A 14,462-nucleotide genomic window follows, 5' to 3' on the forward strand; every position below is an offset into this window, starting at 1 on the left:
TTATTTTCCCATCCAGCCATTTTAGCTTAAGACCGTCCTCAAGAAACTGTGACACATAGACAGACACACAGCCATTATCAAGATATCAATGTTTTCAGTATTGGGGACTCTAAAATGACAAGATCCATTGAAAACCAGAGATAGAAATTTCTGACAAATCTAAAGCTTTTCCCCATGGTTGATAGGTTATGGTGGGGGAGGACGGCACAGTGGCACAGTAGGTAGCGCTGCTGCCTCGCAGTAAGGAGACCAGGGTTTGCATGTTCTCCCCATGTTTGCTTGGGTTTTCTTCTGGGTGCTTTGGTGAAAAATGACGGACTGAATGACTGACTGACTGCTTTGGTTTCCTGTTATATCCAAAGACATGCGAGTTAGGTGGACTGTCGATACTAAATTGGCCCCAGTGTGTGCCTGTTGTGTGGGTGTGTTTGCCCTGCGATGGTCTGGCACCCTGTCCAGGGTTTGTTCCTTGCTTTGCACCCTGTGTTCACTGGGATAAGCTAAAAGTCAATGTCCAGCTAAAGGAAGACAGTGTAAAAAATGTGGTAAATTGAACAACTTCGATAAAGTTTGCTGGACTGGGAAAGGTAAACCTGTGCATGCAGTGTGTGATGTCTCAGATAAAGAGGAAGACGAGCTGTTTATTGATGCAGTAAGAAAGGAACAACCCTCTGACGCTGAACAAGCCTTTGTAGACATAGCAATAGGAAAGCACGGTGTAAAGCTTAAGTTTAAATTAAGTTCATACACATGCTGCCGCTAAATATTTGCAGGCAAATCCACAACTTAATACCGGGAATGCCTGTTAAACATCTTAGATTCACGAGTACCGAGTTGGGTAGTGAACACTTCGATGAATGAAACATGTTATCTTTACAACGGTTGACAAACACGGAATATAACTTGAACACAACACCGAACATCCACCGAATACGAACCTGATTGAACGAAATAATGATAATCAAATCCTTGATGACAGCAACACTCATAACAGTCGCAAAACAATTACATTGACAATCATGTTACGTTATTTTTAAAATGTTTCCTTTTCTTTTTCATAACTTCTTTAACACACTACTTCTCCACTGCGAATCGCGGGTATTTTGCTAGTAAACAATAAACACAATACAATCCTTCACTTCTCCCAGCAGCTCCATCACACTCCCACCCAACTCTGGCTCGGTCTGCTGGGGTTTCCCATAGTCCTTTTATACTTCGTGACCTGGAAGTATTTCTTCTCTGGGTCACCATCACATCTTCCGCTATCAAACATCCCGGAAGTACTGCGGGCTTCTGTCCTTGTGACCCTGAAGCCCTTCCGGGTTGACCTCCTCATAATATTCCCCTGGTTCTTGGTGAGCTCCCCCGGGCGGCACCCACGGCACCCAACAGGACTGAGGATACGGACTCCATGTCCCATGCTGCCCTCCAGGAATCCGAGGAGCCATTTCCATCCAGGGGAGCTGCCATCTAGCTGTTTTCTTCCATAGAGAGAGGTCCCGACCGGACTGAAATGCCGGCCGTTCACCACAAGGTGCAAAATGAGCAAAATGGAAGAATAGATTATACCACCCCTGCAGTGGGCTGGTTCCCTGCCCGGGGTTTGTTTCCTGCCTTGTGCCCTGTGTTGAGTGGGATTGGCTCCAGCAGACCCCCATGACCCTGTAGTTAGGATATAGCAGGTTGGATAATGGATGGATGGATGGATTATACCACTTACAAAATACAGAACTATAACTTATATTAGATCTAAAGGCACCACTTGACCCTGCATGGATGGATTGACAGATTTTTTCTTGTAAGGTTTCTAAACTCATTTGGGACTCCCTCCAACGGGAAGACACGCCAAAGAGCGTCCCAAAGTGTGATTACCAAATCTATAGAAGACAGTTCATCAGTTGACAGGGCAGAACGAGGAAGCGGCTCACACTTAAAGCAGAACCGAGTCGATCGTGGTCGCTCTCACCTGTCGTCGATGGGTGATGCAAGGAACATTATAAACGCAGGGAGCAGGATTACTTGGCCACTAACAAGACCACAACCCTGCCTGATTGCTGTGTCTGTGTATAGGAGAGTGGTAGATCCCTTTACAATAAATAACCGTGCTGCTCCTGTTTCAAGCTGAATAAAGTTGGTTTTGCTAAATTACTGAGACTCAGCCTCGTGTTGTGGGGTGCAAGACAGGGACTCACACATCACAGACTTTTGCAGGTACCAGAAATAACATCTTGCAAGAACAGTCCTGCTCACATTATATATGTATATTATATGTATGTATATTAGATTCACACCTGGTGGCATGGATCGTGGACTATCTTACAGACAGACCTCAGTATGTGCGTCTCGGGAACTGCAGGTCTGACATTGTGGTCAGCAACACAGGAGCACAGCAAGGGACTGTACTTTCTCCAGTCCTGTTCAGCCTTCCAATACGACTCGAAGTCCTGCCACGTGCAAAAGTTCACTGACAACACTGCTATTGTGGGCTGCATCAGGAGTGGGCAGGAGGAGGAGTATAGGAAGCTAATCAAGGACTTTGTTAAATGGTGCGACTCAAAACACTTACACCTGAACACCAGCAAGACCAAGGAACTGCTGGTGGATTTTAGGAGACCCAGGCCCCTCATGGACCCCGTGATTATCAGAGGTGACTGTGTGCAGAGGGTGCAGACCTATAAATACCTGGGAGTGCAGCTGGATGATAAATTGGACTGGACTGCCAATACTGATGCTCTGTGTAAGAGAAGACAGAGCCGACTATACTTCCTTAGAAGGTTGGCGTCCTTCAACATCTGCAATAAGATGCTGCAAATGTTCTACCAGACGGTTGTGGCGAGTGCCCTCTTCTACACAGTGGTGTGCTGGGGAGGCAGCATAAAGAAAAAGGACGTCTCACGCCTGGACAAACTGGTGAGGAAGGCAGGCTCTATTGTAGGCACGGAGCATGACAGTTTTACATCTGTGGTAGAGAGACGGGCACTGAGGAGGCTCCTGTCAGTCATGGAGAATCCACTGCATCCACTGAACAGGATCAACTCCAGACAGAGGAGCAGCTTCAGTGACAGACTGCTGTCACCGTCCTGCTCCACTGACAGACTGAGGAGATTGTTCCTCCCCAACACTATGTGACTCTTCAATTCCACCTGGGGGAGTAAACGTTAACATTATACAAAGTTATTGTCTGTCTGTTATACCTTCATTGTTATCACTCTTTAATTTAATATTGTTTTTTTTGTATCAGTATGCTGCTGCTGGAGTATGTGAATTTCCCCTTATTAATAAAGTATCTATCTATCTATCTATCTATCTATCTATCTATCTATCTATCTATCTATCTATCTATCTATCTATCTATCTATCTATCTATCTATCTATCTATCTATCTATCTATCTATCTATGGCTGCTACATGACTCATGACCCATTGTGTTGTGTCGGGGCTGCATAGTTTATCCGTAGTTCCAGATGAGTCCCGGTCCTTCATCTCCTCACTTCCTACATCATGTCAAGGTCAGCACATGGGGTATCTCCATTAGCTGAATGTGCCTTCCCAGGCTCTGTGCCTTCTGCTGTAATCTTAGGGATGTCCCTGCACAGCAGCCCTAGTTGGTCATCAACAGTCCCCGACTCTTATCCTAAAAATGGTATCCGTCTACAGTTTGTGCTCATTTCCTCCTCAGGGCCCTCTCGGCTAGCTGTCAAATTGCTATGTGATGTTCATCCAACACTGGTTGCTCATTAAAAAAAACAAACTACAAAATGAAGGCTCACAATGAAATTGATGGTAGTTTATTTTTTACCCGTCTATGAACGACTCCCTTTGTCCCACCTACTGAATTGGTAATGAAACGAGAAGCGAGTCACACCAAAGAGCTACTTCAAATACTTCACAGATGAAATGCAATAAATGAAGAGCACGCACAAGAGAGAGATGAAAGGAAGCATTTGTTTTGACAAGGCATTATTTCAAAAAGATTCTTCAATGCCACTGTTTGCAAATTTGCTTTGCAGATGAATGGACACCAAGGAGCAGAAAGCTATTCTTTGAGCAAGCCAGAGGTATGGTTCAGCAGGTCTGGCTCCAAATGTGCGCCCACCTTTTAAACACAGCGTGGCTCTCTCTCTGGGGCCAATTAAATACCAGGGCTGCAATAAAATTTGATAGGGCTGAGTGGCCTTAAAGAGCTTGTGCTGTCTAGGGTGTCAAAAATAATGTGACAAGATGCTGCTCCTAAAAACGAAAGGTAAAATAAACTGAAATTTAAAAAAAAATGAAGCTGTAAAATATGAAGACATTTCCTAAATGAGTGCTTTGACTCCTGAAAGGCTGTAAAGGGATCTTTTCAGTGATTTTTTTTTCTGGTCTTATCTTGATTGTTGAGATACGTATGGGAATTCAATTCTTTTTTCTCTTTTAAAGTACTGTGTATGGAGTTATATTTTTTGTTTTTATTCAAATGGTGGCACAGCAGGTAGCATTCTAACCTCACATCATTGGGCTTCCTTCGGTGTGGAGTTTGTGCATTCTCTCCGTGTTCATGGTGCACTTCTACTGGCCTTATGGCTTCCTTCCAGAGTTTGGAGACGTGCTGTTAGGTTAATTAGTGGCTCTTGATTAGCTCAGTGTGGGTGTGCCAAGTGATGAACTGAAATACAGAAGAGATGTTTCTTGTTAGCAATTACTGGGTGTAACCATCCGTACAAGTCTTACAACTGAAGGTGGTATGACTCGTCCATTCACAAGCAAGACCTGCAAATTGAATTGAAAGGACGTCAATTTACAATTTGGCTTAGAGGCTAAAGCTGATGCTTTTGCTTAGTTTTTGGCAAAACATTTGTTTAAAGTATCAGTGTTACGATTTGAGCTATTTTATTTTTTTTTGCTTTAGATAAATAATTTTTCTACTCTATAGTGGATTGTTGGAAACTTTAGATATCAGTTCAGTTCAGTTCAATTTAGTTTGTTTTTGTATGGTGTTCTTCAATGTGTGTAGGCATCAACAACAACAACACCAATTGATTTCATGTATAGTCCATAATCACATCAGGAATGCCTCAATGGACTTTAACAAGCCCTGTTTCTTGACAGCTTCCTAGCTTTGAGTCTCTAAAATGATTAGAAAAAATACTTGTAGGGAAAAAAATGGGAAAAATCATGGAAAGTTAAGTGAGAGAGAGAGACCCCCTTCCAGGTAGGTTTGGGGCGTGGAATGGGTTACAAGAATGGGGTAAATACAACGCACAAAACAGGACACAAGTAATCCTCTTCACAGAGCTAGATGGCCAATCTATCATAGCCACTTCAGAAAAGAAGTGCAGTTGTCAAGATGCAAAGCAGAATGCAAGAACTGATTACACCTCTCACTAAATACGGAACTGCCATATACTGTATAAGGATACTGATTTATTCAAATCTTTCTTTTATAAAAGAAAAAAGACGAGACTATTGCCAAGAGATTTTTTCAAGTCCCATCCTCCTATCAAATATTTCAGGCTAGCGACCCACGCCCACGGTCCTCTCACCTCTCATTTGTGTGAATGCTTTTGTCAGACACAGTTCCTGCGCCCTTATAAATTTTTACGATGAAATTGGCAAATTGGTTAAATGTGTATCAATAGACTATGCTGTAACAGTTGGTGGTGATGTTGCAGAAGATGAAAATATCAACTTACAGTATCCCATAGAATATCTACAACCATTAACACCGTTTGGTCTTTCACTGGCTGAATTACTGTTGAAAGAAGGATATATCGTAATGTTATTGCATAATTTATGTGTGAGTGATGGGCTATGCAATAGGACAAGATTAGTTGTATTCAAAATTGGTCGAACAATTCTGACATGTAAAATTTGAACAGGCGTCAAGAAAGGTAATGTAGTAAGTGCTTCTTCTGCCGATAACGTTAGACACCAAAGGAGATCTTGATATGCCATTCATATTAAAACATTTACAGTTTCCCATTAGAATAGCTAACAAATCACAGGGACAAACATTCAAAAAAGTCGGTTTATTTATTAGAGAGAAAGACACGATATTCACTCTCGGGCAGTTATACGTTGCGTTGTCATGAAGTAACTTCAAACACGGAATCAAAATTTAATGGAATATTGACAGAAAAGTTAATTCCAAATATTGTTTTTACTGAAGTTTTACAGTACAAGTGTAAATTTAAAAAAAGCCAAACAGAACGAAAACGTAAAACGCAACAAATACCTCTAATGCAACATGAAACATAATTAAATTTTTTTTACTATGGTTAATTACTCACTGTAATGTAAAATAGTTAGGTCTATTATGCAAATGTAACAATTCTCATGAAAATAACAATCTGTTTAAATTGTACGTCTGCTTCCCCATATGCTAATGGCAGAACCGCGAATTGGCTAGCACGTAGCGCTCACCTGGAGGTAGGCGAGTGAAGCGGGCAGGGGGCAGAGCCCCCTTGTACATCAAAAACAAAGTGGAAACTTATTAACATAAATGAAAAACAGCAATATCTGTCCATCATCTAATTGAAGAACCACTGACAGATTGTAGAAATGGAATTGGACAGCATCGATTGTTGTGTAGTGTTGGATTGGTACTAAAATGTTGACTTCGGTAATGATACACACACTGATACCAAGGAAATATACTTTAGATACAATAAGGGCAAGAGATAATAATAATTCTTTACATTTATATAACGCTTTTCTCACTAATCAAAGTGCTCAGCAATTACACGTTAAGGGCTTTGCTCAAGGGCCCAACAGAGCAGAGTCCCTTTTGGCATTTACGGGATTCAAACCGGCAACCTTCCGATTGCCAGTGCAGATCCCTAGCCTCAGAGCCACCACTCTACCTATATAGAGATAGCAAATACTGTACAGTATTATTAACTAATCCAATAGCCATCTTCAGCAGGTAACATGGCCAGTAATGAATGAAAGAGCCAGAAAAATGTGCAATTCCCACACCACAACGATATTTAATAACGTTAAAGAATTTGTTTTTGCTTCTGACAGCTCTATGTACAATGGAGTTGGAAGACATTTTGAGGTGGCAGTATGGCCTAGAGAGCTGCTTATGAGAAAGTTTGTCTTCTCTTCGGGGACCACAGTGACGCACTATGCAGTTCATTTAAACTGCCTTTGCTTCCCTTGGAAAATGTATGCGGACATCTGCACTGAGCATTGAAGTTGCACTTTAAGAACAGCACAATGCAAAATTAGATTTTCCACACACTCAGCACCACCGACTCTCTGTGTGCCATTGAGGTACTCACTTAACCCGGCAGTTCTTCAACTGTAAAAAAAAAAAGTTCTAGTGTAAGTCTGAACGCTCATCTTAACACACTGTTGAGCAAGGAAAGGTGCTATATGTAATCAAAAGACTCCTGCCTATGTGCCTGGCATTGACTCACTATCTGACAAAGAGTGAGGAGCTAAAACTTGTCAGAGTTCCAACAGTTCAAACCTGGAAATATTTATTGTGTGACATTTGAGTGCCTTGGGACGGTGCTCATTTTTGATGGAAGCTTTATAAACACACAAAACTGCAGCTTTAGTCCTTACCATTGACTCGCTGCATGACTCTGCTCAACTCACTCAACCTGCCAGATTGTCAAATGTTAACAATTTTTGCAAATAATTGCACTACACTTCAGTCCTTAAAAAGCTACATGAGGTGGTGTTCACTATAGAAAGGCACAACAGGAAATCACACATTTAACTCAACATGTGACCACAAGCAATTCACCTAATCTGTCAACAGCAGAAGAATGGAAATACTTGTGCTGTAACATTTAAGTGTCTTGTGATGGTGTCAATTTTGGGTAAGTGCTTTATAAAATCACAAGACTTCAGCTTGACACTCTCTGTGTGACACTGAGCGATTTACTTAACCTGCCACTGCTACAAATGCTACAGTATGTTAAAATAATTATCCTATATATTTGCACTTCAACAGTACTTTGGAACAGAGTTCACTATAGAAAGGCACTTTATAAAATGACAGGACTGCCAGTTCAGACGTCACCATTTACTTTAAGCATGGCACTTAACTAGGGAATGCTCCTGTAGTAAAACAAAATGTGTGTAAACCTTTAAATGTTAGTTCTGCACTTATAGAACACCTTAGTATTGATGTCGGAATTGTTGAATTTATTTAATTAAATGTTATTGCAATTATTAGAAATGGTGATAACTGTAAAGGGTTGGGAGAGAGTTAAGTGAAGCCACCGCACACCTCTCTCTGCCAATGTGACGTAGTGTCCACATGCCTGTGTGTGTTTTTTATCCTGGTTTCTTCCCACATCTCAAGGACTCCACATTAATAATAGTAATTATTTACATTTCTCACTACTCAAAGTGCTTTACACAGTGAGTGGCAAGCCACTTCAACCACCGCCAATGTGTATGGTGGCACCCACCTGGATGATGCGACGGCAGGCATTTTGTACCAGGATGCTCACCACACATTTGCTGTTAGTTGGTGAAGGGGGTGAGAGACAGTTAAATAGTTAGAGACAGGGGATGATTAGTGAGCCAGAATGACCAGGCCATGGTTGGCAACTTAGCCAGGACATCAGGATACACACACCTCTTCATGAAGGATGCCCAGGAATGTTTAATGACCACAGAGAGTCAGGATCTCAATTTTATGTCTCAATGCCATTTTTACAGTACAGAGTCCCCGTCACTGTACTGTGGCATTGGGGTCTACATTCAGACCTCTGGGTGATCATAAACCCAACACCTCTTCTAGCAGCAACCCAAGCTTTTCCTAATTGGTCTCCCATCCAAGTACTGGCTGGGTCTGAACATGCTTAGCTTCAAGTGGATGACCTGTTCTGAGGTGCAGGAGGTATGTCTGTGAGCGAGCAGATACCTCGATACCAAAAAGATTCAAATTTGTGATTTGTGTTTATGATGTGGGCAGATTTTTCCAGAAATATCTGTTTAACAATATTTTAACAAAAAATAATGCGTTACTGTATGTGCGTTTTCAGCATATAACTGGACAACTGACATGTGGATTATGCACCACATGGTGAGACATTTATTTCTTCTTCTCTTTTAAGGGATTTTATTCACATCAATATATGCAGTGTTGGTCACCATCAGCTTCTATTAAATAATAAACTTCTTTTTTAGATAGATAGATAGATAGATAGATAGATAGATAGATAGATAGATAGATAGATAGATAGATAGATAGATAGATAGATAGATAGATACTTTATTAATCCCAAGCACATACTCCAGCAGCAGCATACTGATTAAGAACAATATTAAATTAAAGAGTGATAACAATGAAGGTATAACAGACAGACAATAACTTTGAGTAATGTTAGCATTTACTCCCCCAGGTGGAATTGAAGAGTCGCATAGTGTGGTGGAGGAACGATCTCCTCAGTTTGTCAGTGGAGCAGGACAGTGACAGCAGTCTCTAGCTGAAGCTACTCCTCTGTCTGGAGATTATCCTGTTCAGTGGATGCAGTGGATTTTCCATGATTGACAGGAGCCTCCTCAGTGCCCGTCGCTCTACCACGGATGTCAATCTGTCAAGCTCCGTGCCTATAAATAGAGCCTGCCTTTCTCACCAGTTTGTCCAGGCGTGAGACGTCCTTCTTCTTTATGCTGTCTCCCCGTAGAAGAGGGCACTCGCCACAACCGTCTGCTAGAACATCTCCAGCATCTTATTGCAGATGTTGAAGGACACCAGTCTTCTAAGGAAGTATAGTCAGCTCTGTCCTCTCTTCCACAGAGTATCAGTATTGGAAGTCCAGTCCAATTTATCATCCAGCTGCACTCCCAGGTATTTATAGGTCTGCACCCTCTGCACACAGTCTCCTCTGATGATAACAGGGTCCATGAGGGGCCTGGGCCTCCTAAAATCCACCACCAGCTCCTTGGTTTTGCTGGTGTTTAGTTGTAGGTGGTTTGAGTCGCACCATTTAACAAAGTCCTTGATTAGGTTCCTGTACTCCTCCTCCTTTTTATCATCATTCCTGCAAGCAGGTCTTCCAACTTACAGGGAAAAACTTGGGGGTTGGTGGCAGGATTGGCACTCCAGCCACCGTCAAACACCTCAGGCTGTTCGAGTGTGGTGCTCTCGGGTCCCAATCCAGGTGGTCTGTCGTGTGGTGGGTGCGGCAGCACACTATCAGCACATGCACCCAACAATGCATGAAAACATGACATTAAAACATTTTCTCAGTCACCACCACAAACAACATGGGTAAGTGACCTATAACAAATATCATTTTTAGGTATTATATTCCTTTAAGAACTTTAAAGATTACACAGTATATAAAACCTTGAAGTTTATGTTACGATAATCTCTGTACACTAGGGAAATGGAAGCTTCCAACTCCAGTAGATCCCATTTCACAAGTGTGATCAGGCTGATCCAAGTAATTGTTGGGCAGTAAGCTTAACATTGCATCACAGATAAATTAATGAATGCACTTATTAAGAAAATGTCCGGTCATTATCCATCAAGATGTGGTGTATTAGCATACAGGCAGCATGGGATCAGATAGAGGGTCAGATTTCACTGATATGAAGAAGCAAAAAAAAAGCATAAGATCAGAGGGTTGCATATGATATTATTTATCGTGATTTTCAGAGAGCTTTTGATGAGGTACCACATGGGAGGTTACTAATAAAACTAAAAGAAGTCAGCATTCAGGTCACTCTGTGTAGGTGGCTACAAAATCGGCTTAAACACTGGAAAAAGAGAGTTATACTGTATTTCAGTATCAGTGTAGGTGATGTTAAAAGTGGGGGGCCGCTGGGATCAGTGCGTGGCCACAGCTTTTCTGTACATAATTATAATTTGGATAAAAGGGCGGCATGGTGGCACAGTGGTAATGCAGCTGTCTTGCAGTAAGGAGAGCAGGAGTTGCATCTCAGGTCCTCCCTGTGTGGAGTCTACATGTCCTCCCTGTGTCTGCGGGGGTTTCTCCAGGTGCTCTGGTTTCCTCCCAAAGACATGCAGGTTAGATGAAATGGTGATCCTAAATTGGCCCCAGTGAGTATTTGGTGTCTGATTGGTGTGTAGGTGTGTTTTCCCTGCCATGGATTGGTGCTCTGTCCAAGTTTTGTTCGTTGCTTTGCACCCTGGGATAGGCTCCAGCAGACCCCCCCCCCAATGACCCTAAGGACTTAGCAGGTTAGAAAAATACTGACTGATTTGAATAAAAGTATATATAATATGCTGGCTGCGGTGGGCTGGTATCCTGCCCGGGGTTTGTTTCCTGCCTTGCACCATGTTTTGGCTGGGATTGGCTCCTGCGGACCCCCTTGACCCTGTAGTTAGGATAGAGCGGGTTGGATAATGGATGGATGGGTGGATAATATGCTGGTCAGGCTTGTAGATGATACCAAACCAGGTAGAAGGGCAGTTAATGTAGAATTGACTGAATCATTACAGAGGGACCTGGTCAGAATACAGGGTGGGCAAATTTGTGGCAGATGTGTAATGTTGGCAAATGTGATTTATCACATGCAGGAAGTAGAAATGGTACATTTTTAATGTAAAATGGGAGGTCTGAGACTTGAAACTTCACCTTAAGTGGAGAAAATAGTAGTCACGGTGGACTCATCATTGTCTATATCCAGACAAAGTGATCAGGAAGGTAAGGATGTTATTTGATGTAGCATGACGTGTTAAGAACAAATCAATGGAGGTTATGCTTAAGACATGCAACACACCATTGAGGTCTCATTTGGAGTACTTTGTACAATTTTGGTCTCCAAAGTACAGAAAAGGACATAGCCGTGCTAGAGAAAGTCCGGAGGACAATAACAAAGCTGATTCCAGGACTGAGAGGTATGAGATATGAGGAGGAATTAAAGGAGCAAACAGTGGGGACCTGACTGAAGTGTCTACAAGTATGAAGGGAATTAATGGTGTGTTCCCACCTTGACTGCCATTAGGTATTGGGATGAAATCCTTCGACCCACTGTCAGACCTTATGCTGGTGCAGTGGGTCCTGGGTTTCTCCTGGTGCATGACGATGCCCAACCTCATATGGCAAGAGTATGCAGGCAGTTCCTGAAGGATGATGGAACTGATACCATTGACTGGCCCCCATGCTCGCCTGACCCAAATCCAATAGAACACCTCTGGGACATTATGTTTTGGTCCATCCGACATTGCCAGGTTGCACCTCAGGCTGCCCAGGAGCTCAGTGATGCCCTGGTCCAGATCTGGGAGGAGATCCCCCAGGACACCATCTGACATTGTCAGGCATGCATACAAGCATGTGGGGGCCATACAAACTACTGAGTACGATTCAGATTTGCTGCAATGAATTTTGGCAAAATGGACTACTAGCCTGCCGCTTCAATTTTTTACTTTGATTTGAATTCAACCCCTCTGTAGGTTGATAATTTTCATTTCCATCAAACGATGTGGCATCTTGTCGTTCCTAACACATCGCCCAGTCCATATCAGTATTTGATTTTTCTCCCATTGAGATCTGAGGTGTTTTCAAAGTGTTCCTTTAATTTTTTTGAGCAGTTTATTTCTTCCACTTTCAGAGGCCACCTATTCCTTGTGGAGATCCTGTTTTCTATGGGATGGAATTAGTGCATGTAATGTTTCTTCTCCTTTTTTTTTTAATTCCACACTGTCACAGTTGGCTGTGGCCTTCAGTAAATGGCAGCTAGCAGTAATTCATTTTTGCTGTTCATAACACCTAAGTTAAACATCATCAGACTTGTGTAGACTGTTAATATTCCATAAACATAAAAATATCAATACTCCCACTAGTTGTCCTTGCTTAAAATGTTCTTTTCTCACCAGACACACACGCACACACACACACACACACACACTCACTTAACGGGAACAATTTCCATCGCTGAATATTTAAGGTAAAGTAACTGTTATTAAATGTTTATATTCATGAAACAGAAAACCCGGAGGAAAAAAAAACATTCAATGTATCTCATATCCGAGTGTATAAACCAGCATGCAGAATAGTTTAAATGAAAATTGAAAATCCATTGTTCTTCCTTTTTTTCATTTAATTTGCCAGTGATGTTTGACATTGCCTTTTCTCAATTATAGATCTGCAGATTAAATTCTCTCACCTCCTACGCAAGCTGTATTTATTTATTTATTTTTTTGTATGGTTAATAAACATCAGTTCATATATCCCTGAAGTCGATTGTCAGTCCTTTTTACAATTCTTTCTCTTTTTTCACCTGTTTTCAGCTTTTGTGCAAGTCTGCATTTTCTTCTTTTTTCATTTTTGTTGCTGCTAATTCAACATTCTCAGCAATTTTATAAGAAGCAGAGTTGGAAAGTTATAAATGTGACAACTACTGTAGTGCTTGAACATGAAAGAAGAAAATACAGGAAAATGTATGTTGACAGAAAATAGGCGGCAGAGTGTTTTAGATTAATTGCTGACCCAATTAGAGAGTGTGCTAAACGAATGCGTTCACAAAGGACACGCACATTGTGAGGGTTGATGGGCTGTGAATAAATATAATGTATCGACTCACAAAGAGGTAATATTTCAAAGCTGTGCTTAAGGATCCATCCAACAGCAAGGTGACCACACTCATTTGTACAAGAAACAGCTGTAGGGTTCTGGGTTCAAATACATACCAGAAAAAGGGAAGGCATAAATGGCACACAATGTATTATACAGACTCAATTTCTGCAGGGTGTCAAAGTGGTTCTGTCTCACAGCTCCTTACTCCATGGCTGGCATTTTTTATGTCAAGTTTGCATATTGTCCCGGAGACATTACTGGTTTTTCTCAGGATATTTCAGATGTCCTCCTACATCACAAGCATGTGTAAATTTGGAAAAGTGGCGACTCTAAAGGGGTCTTGTATGAGTGCATGTGAATAAGTGGCAGGCCCATGACAGACCAGAGTTGGTTTCAGCTTGTGCCTGATGATGGCATAATACGAAAGTCTATGGCCCTTTATTTGGTATCATGCATTCATCGACTATGAAACCCTCTGACAGACACGCACAAATAGGGGACAGCCAAAGGGCTCGATAAGGTGCAAAAGAACAGAAGATAGCAAGTTGAAACAGAGTGCTAATGCCTTTCCTTCCTCTTCATCAACAGAAAGATGGAAGATTAAAAAACTCCTACCTGACACAATGTTCACATCTCCACCTCCATGGCACTCACTACAGAAGACTTCTCTTCTACTGAATTAGCTCACTTCTGGCCTCACCACGATGACTTCAGTTTCATCTCCCCGATTCTGACGTCATCCCCGGCTTCTACAATCAACGTCACCTCCATTTAGCTCATTTTCTTTTTCCACCCCTGGATGAGTGCAGTTGACTGTGTAGTGTAGCAATTGGTCTCTGTTTGGTAGGGAAGATTAACAGGGTCACCACGTGCTTTATACAGGCTGGCTGGGATTGTACCTCCCCATATACGATGAGAAACTGGTTCAAGAGTAGAAAGGTTCAAATAACTGATGGACTCCAGACA

At 41.9% G+C, this 14,462-nt stretch overlaps 1 protein-coding gene across 8 annotated transcripts in view; it reads right to left on the minus strand.

The window, feature by feature from the left end:
* Positions 1-14,462, minus strand: part of LOC120535915 (galactosylgalactosylxylosylprotein 3-beta-glucuronosyltransferase 1) — a 417,892-nt gene that overhangs the window by 163,269 nt on the left and 240,161 nt on the right. Inside the window, exon 3 of one of the 8 annotated variants that reach the window (XM_039764098.1) lies at positions 4,485-4,645. The exons of the other annotated variants lie outside the window; for them this stretch is intronic. The gene's annotated coding sequence lies outside the window, so the exon portion shown is untranslated. The remainder of the gene's footprint in view (positions 1-4,484; positions 4,646-14,462) is intronic. 8 annotated transcript variants of the gene reach the window in all.

This window comes from Polypterus senegalus, chromosome 9 (assembly GCF_016835505.1).
Source record: "Polypterus senegalus isolate Bchr_013 chromosome 9, ASM1683550v1, whole genome shotgun sequence".
Lineage (NCBI taxonomy): Eukaryota > Metazoa > Chordata > Cladistia > Polypteriformes > Polypteridae > Polypterus > Polypterus senegalus.